Raw genomic sequence first — 11666 nt, 5'->3', positions numbered from 1 at the left:
TTATCTACAACAAAAGTAATGCAAAATACTAAGACAATGTATCCAAGATAGAGTAAACAATATTAAACCTTTAATAGAATCTACTCCCACTAAAATCAATATCCCTCTCTTGAAATTTAGTGATTCAAGACCCACAACTAACAAGTCTACTAGTGAGCTTTAGCATCACCGCTAGAAGACATGGTAGATTGGTAAGCAACACTTTGCTAATCATATCACATATGACTCTTGTTGTTGGGTAGCATCTCTATGCTTTGGTGCCCAACTACTCATGCTCCAAGGTCCCTAACCGTTATGATGACCTTGTCCAAGTAACCAACCCTACTGCTGTAAGTATCCGATACGAACCTGTCTAGTCAAGGAAAATCAGTGGCACCCTAATTTCATAGACCCACCACTGATTGTACAAGACACATGACAGTGCAAGGTTTGGGGAAGCATTTTAACTTAAACATTGCCGAGGGATCGTTCTACTTCACCATCGCATATAGACAAAAACATTATCGCACGTGAAAGTAGAACATAGTAAGAACGACATTAACACAGATATGACATGGTATAGCCCAGTGTTCCTTTGGGGATCTCCATCTCCATCGAACTGTTCCTCATGATCTCCATCTCCATGATCCATGTATGCCATCCTTCAGTGATGAGTCCACCAAGACTAGCTATCACTAACGCAAGGCAGTGAAGAAGATTACATAGTCACGGATAGGATCATCACAGTTTGGCACGTAGGCCATTACATCAAATTGACAATATCTTAATGGCTCCAGCCATATTGTCATACTCACGACATGCAAGCCATGAATTAATTACATACATGCATCACATACACATAAGGGCTATACCAGTCACAAATTCCTGCAAAATAGAGTTAACCGATTCTGACGTCTAATCTTAAAATGCCGAAAACACCATCTTCCCAGCTGTTTTTCGCAAATCTAATTTCAGCAAAACCACAAAAGGCAATGAGAATCGGATGTAAAAAAATTTTCTCTACAATTTTCATATAGAATTCGTCTCAATCTGAGGTCGTACGCAAAAGTTATGGCTGTTTTACCGAACATCACTTTTTCTTGCACCCCGGTGCCCGGCAGTAGATCCAATCTATCACCGTTGTGCATCACATGCGCTTGGCACTTGACCTAGGTTCAATTCGATCAATCCGATTGATCTCCATCTTGCCATGACTGGATTTACATGTATCACTTAACTCGGATGGCGGAATTCCGACCGGTACGAGTAGATCGTTACAAGACCAACACGGTAAAATCATGAACAATGATCAGAGACTCATCTACAACCACGCATATCTCCATACGCACTCATCCAAACCTATAACAACGCAGTAATGGCTCTGATACCACTATAGGATTATGAGGATGCTACGCTAGCTGGAAAACAAAAATTCAACCTCATAAAATAGGATCTACTGCTAGTTATAGATCATAGGATTACCACTAGACGCGCAGGTGCAACGGAAGCGACTCGATGTAGTTGAACGCGTCGTAGCAGTGCTGTGCAGTTGCGAGGTCGTCCGTCCGTCCATCCCCTTCGTGCGGTTCATCCTTGTGCTCCAGATGCAGCACCTCCAAGGTATCCACACGTACAGGGAGGAAGCGTTGCGCCTCCGGACTGCTAGGTCCACGAGGAGCAGCAGGTGTGGGCGTAGGATGGGCGGCACCGGCTGCCAAAAGGCGTGAATTGCTTAGCCCTATTGCCCACCCCACATATTTATAGGCATCCCTAATGAGCTCCCGAGTTGGAGGCCCATTAGTAACCCTAAGCCTTGTCTAATTTGGATCCAATCCAAATTAGGCTTCCAGCCCCTTAAGCGTGCGACCCTATGGGTTGATGCACACATAGACATGGCCTGAGTACTCCTACTCGGCCATTAGTTGATAGCGGCCTCTAGCATGGCATGTCAACTCCTATGTGTACGCAAAGGTCATATCAGACGAACCACCACAAAACCACATACTTGTTATTCCCTTGCCTCATGATATTTGGTCCAACTCATAGGTTAACACTTAACCCAAGCACGGCCATGCATTTCTTGATCTAATCATTAGAGTGATCCATTGATATCTCTCTCATATATAGAGAGGGGCAAATTCCATCTTGATTGTCTATGTCTCATAGCATGTTTCCCAACAAACCCAAAAACCACCTTCATAACTACCCTGTTACGGAGTAGCGTTTGATAGTCCCTGAGTAGGTCGTTTCACATCTTGAATACATACAACAATCTCAAGTCTAAGGACATAACGTACATGATGTGAATAGAGATAATAACGACATCTCATGTTGGGTCAGTCCAGCCCCATGTCATACATGTGCCCACATTATTAGTTTGACATCTCCATGTCTATGACTTGTGAAACATAGTCATCAACTAATAATGTGCTGATCCATTATTCATGTGTGTCCTCACACAAACTCTGACCAGGGACAACATTAGAATAACCATTCAAGTAAAAGAGTTTCACAAATAATTCACATAATTGCTAATCGATACAGGTTGTCTTTAATGGAAATTCAATGAACTCATAATATATCATGGATACAAGGCAATATAATCATCTCTATGATTATCTCTAGGGCATACTCCCAACAGTGCCTCGATCAATAGATCGGCCGCAATGTCGAAGCTTACATCAACGATGTGGTCATCAAGTCCAAGACCACCGATGATCTTATCACCGACCTCAAAGAAACGTTCGCCAACCTTAAAAGGTACTGATGGAAGCTGAACCCTTCAAAGTGCATCTTTGGAGTTTCATCCGGTATACTCCTAGGCTACATTGTCAGCGCATGAGGCATTGAGCCCAATCATGACAAGGTATCTGCCATCACCAACATGAAACGACCAACATGCATCAAGGATATACAAAAGCTTATAGGCTACATGGCTGCTTTAAGCCGCTTCATATCACGTCTCGGCGAAAAAGGGCTACCGTTCTTCAAACTCCTCAAGGCCTCTAAGCGCTTTTCCTGGTCAGAAGAGGCAGACATAGCCTTTGAGTAGCTTAAGTTGTTCCTAACAAAGCCTTCGATCATGACGGCGCCACGGCTAGACGAAACTCTCCTGATCTATATTGCGCTACTTCTCGCGTCGTTAGCACAACAATTATGGTCGAATGTGATGAGGCTGGGCACGCCTATAAGGTGCAACGTCTGGTATACTTCATTAGCAAGGTTCTTAATGAGCCCAAGACTCATTATCCTTAGGTCTAGAAGCTGCTATATGCCGTTCTGATTACGTCGCGCAAGCTCCACCACTACTTCGAGTATTACAAGATCGCCGTGGTCATCGAGTTCCCTCCAGGGGACATTCTCGGCAACAAAGAGGCCAACGGCCGTATCATCAAGTGGGATGTTAAGCTCGACACTTACTCCATTGAATTCAGAAGTAGGCCTACTATCAAGTCTCAGGTGCTTGTTGATTTCATCGCTAAGTGGACCAAGATCCAAGAGCCCATCGCCGCCACCTGCCCCGAGCACTGGGTGATGTACTTCGACGATGCCCTTAACATCAATGGTGCTGGTGTGGGTATTCTATTCATTACGCCGACCAAGGATAAGCTCCGATATATTCTCCGGATACACTTTCCGACCTCCAACAACGCCGCCGAATATGAAGCATGTCTCCACAGACTCCGTATAGCGGTTGAGCTCGGCATCAAATGCCTCATGGTATACGGGGACTCTACGCTGGTCATCAACTAGCTCAATAAAGACTGGTCTTGCTCTAGTGAGAAGATGGATGCATATTGTGTCGAAATCAGGAAGCTTGAAGGGAAATTCTACGGTATCGAGTACCACCACATGGTGCACGATCAAAATCAGCTCACTGACCACTTATCCAAGTTAGGCTCTTCTCGCACAGCGATTCCGCCAGGGGTCTTCATTCAAGATCTTCTGGTGCCATCCATTAAGGAAGATAAGGAAATTCAGGAAGTTCCCCCCACCGAGCAGCTGGTACTTACGGTACCTTCGCCGGTCGCCGATTGGAGGGAATAGTTCATCAAGTACCTCTCTAGCGCCGAAGTACCCGCCAATAAGACTAAAACCGAACGCCTAATTTGTCGAAGCAAGCATTACGTGCTGGTGGGCGGCAACTTGATGAGGAAAAGTGCCAAGGAAGGGATACTTCAAAAATGCATCACCTAAGAAGACGGAGTGAAGCTACTTCTCGAAATTCACTCTAGTTCTTGCGGCAACCATGCAGCCTCAAGAACACTGGTCGGCAAAGCTTTTCGAGCTGGTTTTTACTGGCCCACGGCCATCTCCGATGTAGAAGACCTCATCTGACGTTGTGAAGGATGATAATTTTTCACCAAGCAAATACATGTGTCGGCACAAGAGCTGTAGACCATCCTAGCTTCCTGGCCCTTCGTATGCTAGGGACTGGATATGATTGGGCCTTTCAAGCCAGCGCCAGGTGGTTTCCGGTATGTGTACATCACCATTGATAAGTTCTCCAAGTGGATCGAGTATAAACCGCTCGTCTCGGCTATTGCAAAGAAAGCAGTCGAGCTCTTTGAAGATATCATCCATAGATTCAGTCTCCTGAACGGCACCATCACCGACCTCGGAACTACATTTACTGGCCATCACATTTGGGACTTCTGCGAAGACCGGTGCATCTCCATCCTAGAGCCAACGGCCAGGTCGAATGGGCAAATAGCATGATCCTTGATGCCCTCAAAAAGAGGCTATATCAGAAAGAAGAAAAGCATCTGGGCAGATGGCTCAAGGAGCTACCAGTTGTGGTCTAGGGACTACACACTCAAGCTAGTCGCAGCATCGGTGTGTCTCCACATTTCTTGGTCTATGGATCAGAAGCCATACTACCAGCGGATATTGCCTTCCAAGTACCTTGGGTGGAAAATTATGATGAAGAGCAAGCGGTAGCTGTTCGGACAGAGGACATTGACAGGGCCAAGGAAGAACACCTAATCACTTGCGTCCGTATAGCCAAATATCTAGAAGGCTTGCAGAGGCACTACAACTGCAACATCAAAGGTCATTCATTCGCTATCGGTGACCTCGTTCTCCACAGAAAACAAAAAACCAAAGCGATGCATAAGCTCTCCTCCCCTTGGGAAGGCCCTTTTGTCATCAAAGAGGTTACCCGACCAAGGTCTTATCGCCTATGTGACTTAGACGGAATCAATGTCCCCAACTCATGGCACATCGAGCACCTCATACGTTTCTATCCTTGAAACACCCCATATATACTCTCCACTTTATGATGAATAAAGTTTTGGTCTCCATAACTTGTCTCCACTTTTTCTCCATTGTGGTTTAATCTCTGCTCATGGTCACCGAGCTCTACGATACTCCATGATGAACTCCAATATAAAATCACCATAATAGCGCCGACCATGTTTCTCCAAATCTCCAACGTTTTTGCCGAACAAGTTTCTCCAAATCGCCGAACACGGTTTCTCCAAATCACTGAACATGGTTTCTCCAAATCACTGAACACGTTTTCTCAAAATTGCCGAACATGTTTTCTCCAAATTGCCAATGTATTTCGCCAAACATGTTTCTATAAATCGCTGAACATTTTGCTCCAAATCTCCAAGATATTTCGCCAATCAGCGAGCAACATACGTTATGTTCTGTTCTCTTTGGAGAAGACCCAGTGTTCGATCTCCCCTTACACGTGCCACGGGGTTCATGCTCTGCGTTATGGGTGGTCGGCTGTGGTTCCTTGGTCACACCTATTGCTCCTACACGTCCACGGGCTCCGCGCTCGATGTTATGGAATATGGGCTAGCCAAGGCCGAGAGCTTAGTAAAGAACTAATTGCTCAGACGCCACTTATACTACGTTTATCTCCAAGTTATTTTGACAATCACCGAGCAGCACACATTCTACTCTGTTCTCTATGGAGAAGACCCAGTCTCTGATCTCTCCCTACACATGCCATGGGCTCTGCGCTCTGCGTTATGGGTGGTCGGTTGCGGTTCCTTGGTCACGCCTGTTCCTCCTACACATGCACGGGCTCTGCGCTCGACGTTATGGACTATGGGCTAGCCGAGGCCATGGGGGTTAGTAGCGAACCAACTGCTTAGACACTACTTATATTACGTATAATTGTGTTATGGTTAAAACTACGAAGATTTTTTCGCCAAAATACAAGCAAACTGCATACACATGCACCCTATAACATTTATCACATACGTAAGTGTTTTTTGCACTTTTGCGCGTTCTAACTACACTGTCCAGATATTATAGATGACAATCTCCGAGCAGATCACCAAGCTTCACCATCGCTGCTCATCTCACTAAATAGGTCAATGTCGCTGGCCAACTTTTTTGCCACATCCTCCACCTCATCCTCTAGCTGCTGGGTCTCTAGCTCGCTTAGTCCTTCGGTGAATCCAGCCCCTATCACCTAAAGGTCAATGGATTGATAGTGGGACCGAACCACCACAAGGGCATGAGTAATGCTGGTAACAACAGCTTCACAGTTGAAGCTCTCCCATGCCGTCTTGCACCTTTCGATGACGATGTCCGGGCACGGCGGCCTACCGTCAGGCTGAGGAGCCACCTCTAGGTCGACACAGTCGAGCACTGGTTTGACTCTGGCAACTATGGCATCAAACTTGTACCTCTAGGTTTAGGCGTCTTGCTCCAACACATTGAACTGCGCCTTGACCCTCTGATGGTAGTCTGCAAGCATTACAAAGTTCCATCAAGCAAGGAAACTACTTCAGCATTAACTCCGACCAGGGAGTACTCACTGTTCAACTCCTCAGCCAGTTTGTCTGCTCGCCCTGTCTCCTTTGCCTTCTCCTCTTGGAGTTTTTTGAGGGCCTAGCATAGTTGGCCGAGCTCTGTGTTTTGCTCTACAAGCACAATAGTCATCACCAAAAATATGGCTATTCAGCAATACAAAGAACATTCACCGATATACCGTACTTGCTTTCTGCTCGGATATACTTATGAGCTACTCTGATTTCTATTCTAGTTGCGTGGAGGCACTCGCCAACTCTTCGGACTTGCACCACAACTGTTCGGATGTAGCCGCCAGCTGTTCGGACAGGACCCCCTTCTGTTATTCCAGGTCTTGCTCATTGGACTCAGCAAGGTCTTGCTCACAGCGGGCCCTCTGGATGTTTTTCTCCATCAAGTTCATTGCCTCTCTGAGTTTTTTGTTCTCCTTGGTGAGGGGTTCCATCCTCTTTATCAGCTGGTGCTGCTGCTCGGCAGTCCGAGTTATCCCCTGCAAATGCACAATTATAATGATGAACTCCGATCTCCAACGTCAAAGATGAGCACTCCAAATGTAGTACTAACCTTGATTTGTTTCATCACTTTGGCAAGGGCGGTCTTCAATCTCCTCATCTCCCTGGTGGTGTGTTCCTCCTCAATAACCACCACCTCATCGTCGTGCTTGTGAATGATTCAGATAGATTAGGGTCGAGGGTCAGCACGCTCGATCTCTTCCACCTTGTCCTCTTCTGCCATAGCTCGAGGCACCACCGGGGGGCTCCATGGACAGACAGCGGGTCCGACCATGCCCTGTGATGCCTTAGGAAGCACCGTTTGCCCCTCGAGTGCCACCGGCTTCGCCGCCCCAGACTCTGGCGCATCACCGACAACTCTAGCCTCTGCTCCCAAAGACCCGACGGTTCCTACCATTGCCTCGGGCATTGCCACCGATCCATCCATTGTCAACACTGCCCGTTCATCATCGCCAAGTTCACCAGTGGTAGCGGTTGACTCCTCTTCCGGCTGTTGAGCTCTTGGGGACTCTGGGATGGGAGCCATCGGCGTTGCGTCCACCATGGGACCAACCCTTAGTGGTTTGATAGTCTAGACTGGCGGGGTCAGATCCTCAGCACACTTCGCACTACATCAGACCAGTTCGTCAAGCACCAAAAAGGCTAAGAAATGACAAAAAAGTAACTCCAAGGCAAGGATACTTATGGTTTGGTCTGCTGGTACAATTTCTTGAACCGGTGATGCCTACCTGAGCACCCAGGCATGGCCATGGGGTCGACTTCCATGCTCTAGGGTGGAGGTCCCGTCTCCTCCACCATTGGCCTTTGCTCTGCCTGCCGCTCTAGGACTCCCTCCACCTGATACTCGGGGACTCCCATTGCCTACTGCTCGGGGGCTTTCATTGCCTGCTACGCAGGGACTCCCCTAGCTCGCTTGTCGGGTACCATAAAATGGGGTACCCTGAGCGTATACTGAAAGAATCACTCAGACCCCATCAAAAACAAAGCCAAAAGGCAAACCATTGGTTAACCCCCGGCCTTGTCCGAGCCCACCGGCTTTCCGCCTCGCTCGAGGCCTCACACGGGAGGCCTCGACGGCTTGCCAAATCTCCGCCTCGCTTGAGGCCTCACACGGAAGGCCTCGGATGGGGAACCAATTCTCCATCTCACCCAAGGCCCTATGCATAAAGCCTCAGACGAGATGTTGATTCTCCATATCGCTTGAGGCCGGCTCGACAATAACCCGTCGCTTCCGCCTCGACTGGTTTCCCCGACAGAGCGTCATGTCCCATTAATGTGATAACCACTCCCTCAATATCAGCTGGACGACGGCTCGACACTGCAGAGCGGCCGATGAGACGGGAAGTTGCATCAACGCCATACCGTCTAGGACAGGATGGGGCAGGGGTTACCAGCCACTGTGCTCTGGTGCTGTGCCCACGACCAGTGCCCGCACTACACTATGCCACCTAATCCTTGCCCCAGGAACAACATGGCATGGGGAGTCAAGTCCGGGTCACCATAGCCTCAGAATCAGCGTACGAGACCAACTGCTCCATCTAAGCCTTGGCAATCTACTTCAGGGTCTCGACAACCTTGGGATTCACGCCCGCTGAGGCTCCCACGATGGCTCGGCCTCGGCACCAACTGAGCCTCGACTTCTCACGCAGTCAACACACAGTGACCGACACGTCGACCGCCACGCCCTGCTTCAAGCTATCACTGGAGCTCCCGCGTCGCACAGGATCGGATGTGACTAGTGTGTCACCCCAATGTGTCAAGGACAGGACCACTCCATCGACCATGCCGCCATAGTAACAGGCTACAGGGCTCAGACATGCCACCTCTGTTCGCATGATGCCGCATAGCTAACACATGTATCACCCTTGTCCCCCCTTCAACTATAAAAGGGAGGGACCAGGGCCGTTTCTAAGGGGGAGAATCGAACACTTACGATTAGGCCTATGCCCACATGATGAACTCACGCATAAATGCATGGACGAACACACAAGCTTCTTAGCTGCTTGAGATCAACATCTCAAGCAATCCACGCCACTCCACATAGAGACCTAGGACTAGCTCTCTCTCTCTCACCCTGCTTGTAACCCCCTACTACGAGCATTTCGGTGCAAGGAATACAAGATTGATCTCTCAGACTAGACATAGGGCACCTATTGCCTGAACCAGTATAAACCTTGTGTCTCTTTGCATCACCATCCAGGATTGGGAACACGCAGTACAAATTTACTAGTTGGTTGAGGGCTCGCCGGTCCGAAACACCGACAGTTGGTGCGCTAGGTAGGGGACACTGCGTGTCAGCTTCATCATCCCAACAAAGTTCTAGATGGCAGACCCTATTCAACCGCTGCGTCTCAGCCCGGTGATCTAGTTCGGGAGCCTAGAGTTTATGTCTCTAGGATCTGAGTACAACATGGTACTCCTCACACCCCGAGCCCCACCGACCGATGACGACATCACACACCAGCAGCCCCGGCGCAGGCGGTGCTAGGGCCGCCGCCCTCGTCACGCCCACCAAGCGTGACATAGGCGGAACCACCCTGACACTGCGCAAACCTAGGGCCACATGCCATGCTCCGCCGATGTCCCATGCCTAGCTGTTGGCACAAGGTCCCTGGTTGGGGACCTATCTAGCCTGAACCTGGACAAGGGAAGGATGCCGGTGGCATGCGGTGACACCCCATCATCAAGCTCTACCCCATGGCCTCCTGAGGAGCCAACTCTGGCGGAGCAGAACCCAGCGATGGCACCATCCCCGTACCCCTTTGGGTTGAGAAATGCCGCCACCCCCTATGCTTACGCCTACGCTTCCGCTCATGCAGATCCCTTAGGACGCCGCCAGCGCTTCGCCCTCGACTTTGACACCATGACTTTGACCCACACCCACGCTGACTCCTCGGAGGAGGACAAGGCGTGGGGCGGAGTGGATTTCTCTAGACTCCATGACCCTGAAGCCATGCACTGCTTCTTGGCCGCAAGCGACTACTGCTTCGGCTACTCTGACTCTGATGATGAAGGCACTTACGACCCCACTCGCGAGTGTTTCCACATCGGGCTTAGGATGCCGAGAGCGAGCGAGGACGAGGGGGCAGGCAACCATTCCCCACTTCACCAGGGAGCAAGCGCCGCCACACCTCCACATGTTGTCCCACCGATAGTGCAGAACAAGAACCTTGCCCCCGCACAACCTCAATGCCCAGACCTGGAACAGCTCCATGAGCTTTAGGCCAAGGTCGAACAAGACCGACTCCTCCTGCAGCAGCGAGGTCACGGCGATGGCAGAGGAGCCCGACGGAGGGCTCGTGATGTCCACCACCGCATTAACGATGATGAAGGGAGTGAGCAACCCACAATCTTCAATCGCGCTAGCCAGAACATCGCGGCTACAGCGATGCTAGTCCGCACGATGCCCGAGCCCTCTACCATGGAGGGGCGATGGGTCCACGGTGAGGTCTGGGATCTCCTCGAGACCGCCGCGGTATAGCAGGCCAAGAGTTCTACCTCCTGACAGTGCAGGGGCACCTCGGACCTTCCCACAGCACCGCCTCGGCAGGATAGGGAGGCCCTGGTTCATCCTGAGCCCGCTCAGGCACCGACAATCGACAGGGTCCCCTTACTGCACGACCGCCTCGGCAACCAACACGAGGCGCGGGATGACCACGAGGTGGTCAGTAGGCGATGATGCCATGACAATGAGGGGCCCACTCGTGGCTACCATCTGCATCGAGGTGGCCGCTACGACAGTGGGGAGGACCGTAGTCCTTCTCCTAAGCCACCTGGCCCCCGAGTCTTTAGTAGGGCCATCCGTGGCGCTCAGTTCCTAGCCCAATTTTGCCAACCAGCCAACCTCACGAAATACAGTGGTGAAACCAACCCCAAGCTTTGGTTGGCCGATTACTACCTAGCTTGTCAGCTAGGCGGCACGGACAATGACCTACTCATCATCCACAACCTCTCCTTGCTCTTATCAGACTCGGAGCAAGCCTGGCTCAAACACCTTCCTCCCTCACAGATCCATGACTGGCGTGACTTGGTTAGGGTCTTCGTCGGGAATTTCCAGGGCACATACGTGCACCCCAGAAACTCCTAGGACCTTAAAAGCTGTCGCCAGAAGCCCGACGAGTCTCTCCAAGACTTCATCCAACGCTTCTCCAAATAGTGCACCGAGTTGCCTAGCGTCGGTGACTCAAAAATCATCCAGGCTTTCCTCTCCGGCACCACCTGCCGAGACTTGGTCCGAGAGTTAGGCTGAAACATGCCGACCTCAGCTGCTGTGCTCCTCGACATCACCACCAACTTTGCCTCGGGCGAAGAGGCTATTGGGGCCATCTTCCCCGACAACAACGCCAAGGGGAAGCGAAGGGATGAGGCCACTGAGGCCCCAGCTCCCCACCTCCCCAAGAA

Source organism: Miscanthus floridulus, chromosome 5, assembly GCF_019320115.1.
Source record: "Miscanthus floridulus cultivar M001 chromosome 5, ASM1932011v1, whole genome shotgun sequence".
In the NCBI taxonomy this organism is placed as follows: Eukaryota; Viridiplantae; Streptophyta; class Magnoliopsida; order Poales; family Poaceae; genus Miscanthus; species Miscanthus floridulus.
Note: the sequence above shows the minus strand (reverse complement) of the source record.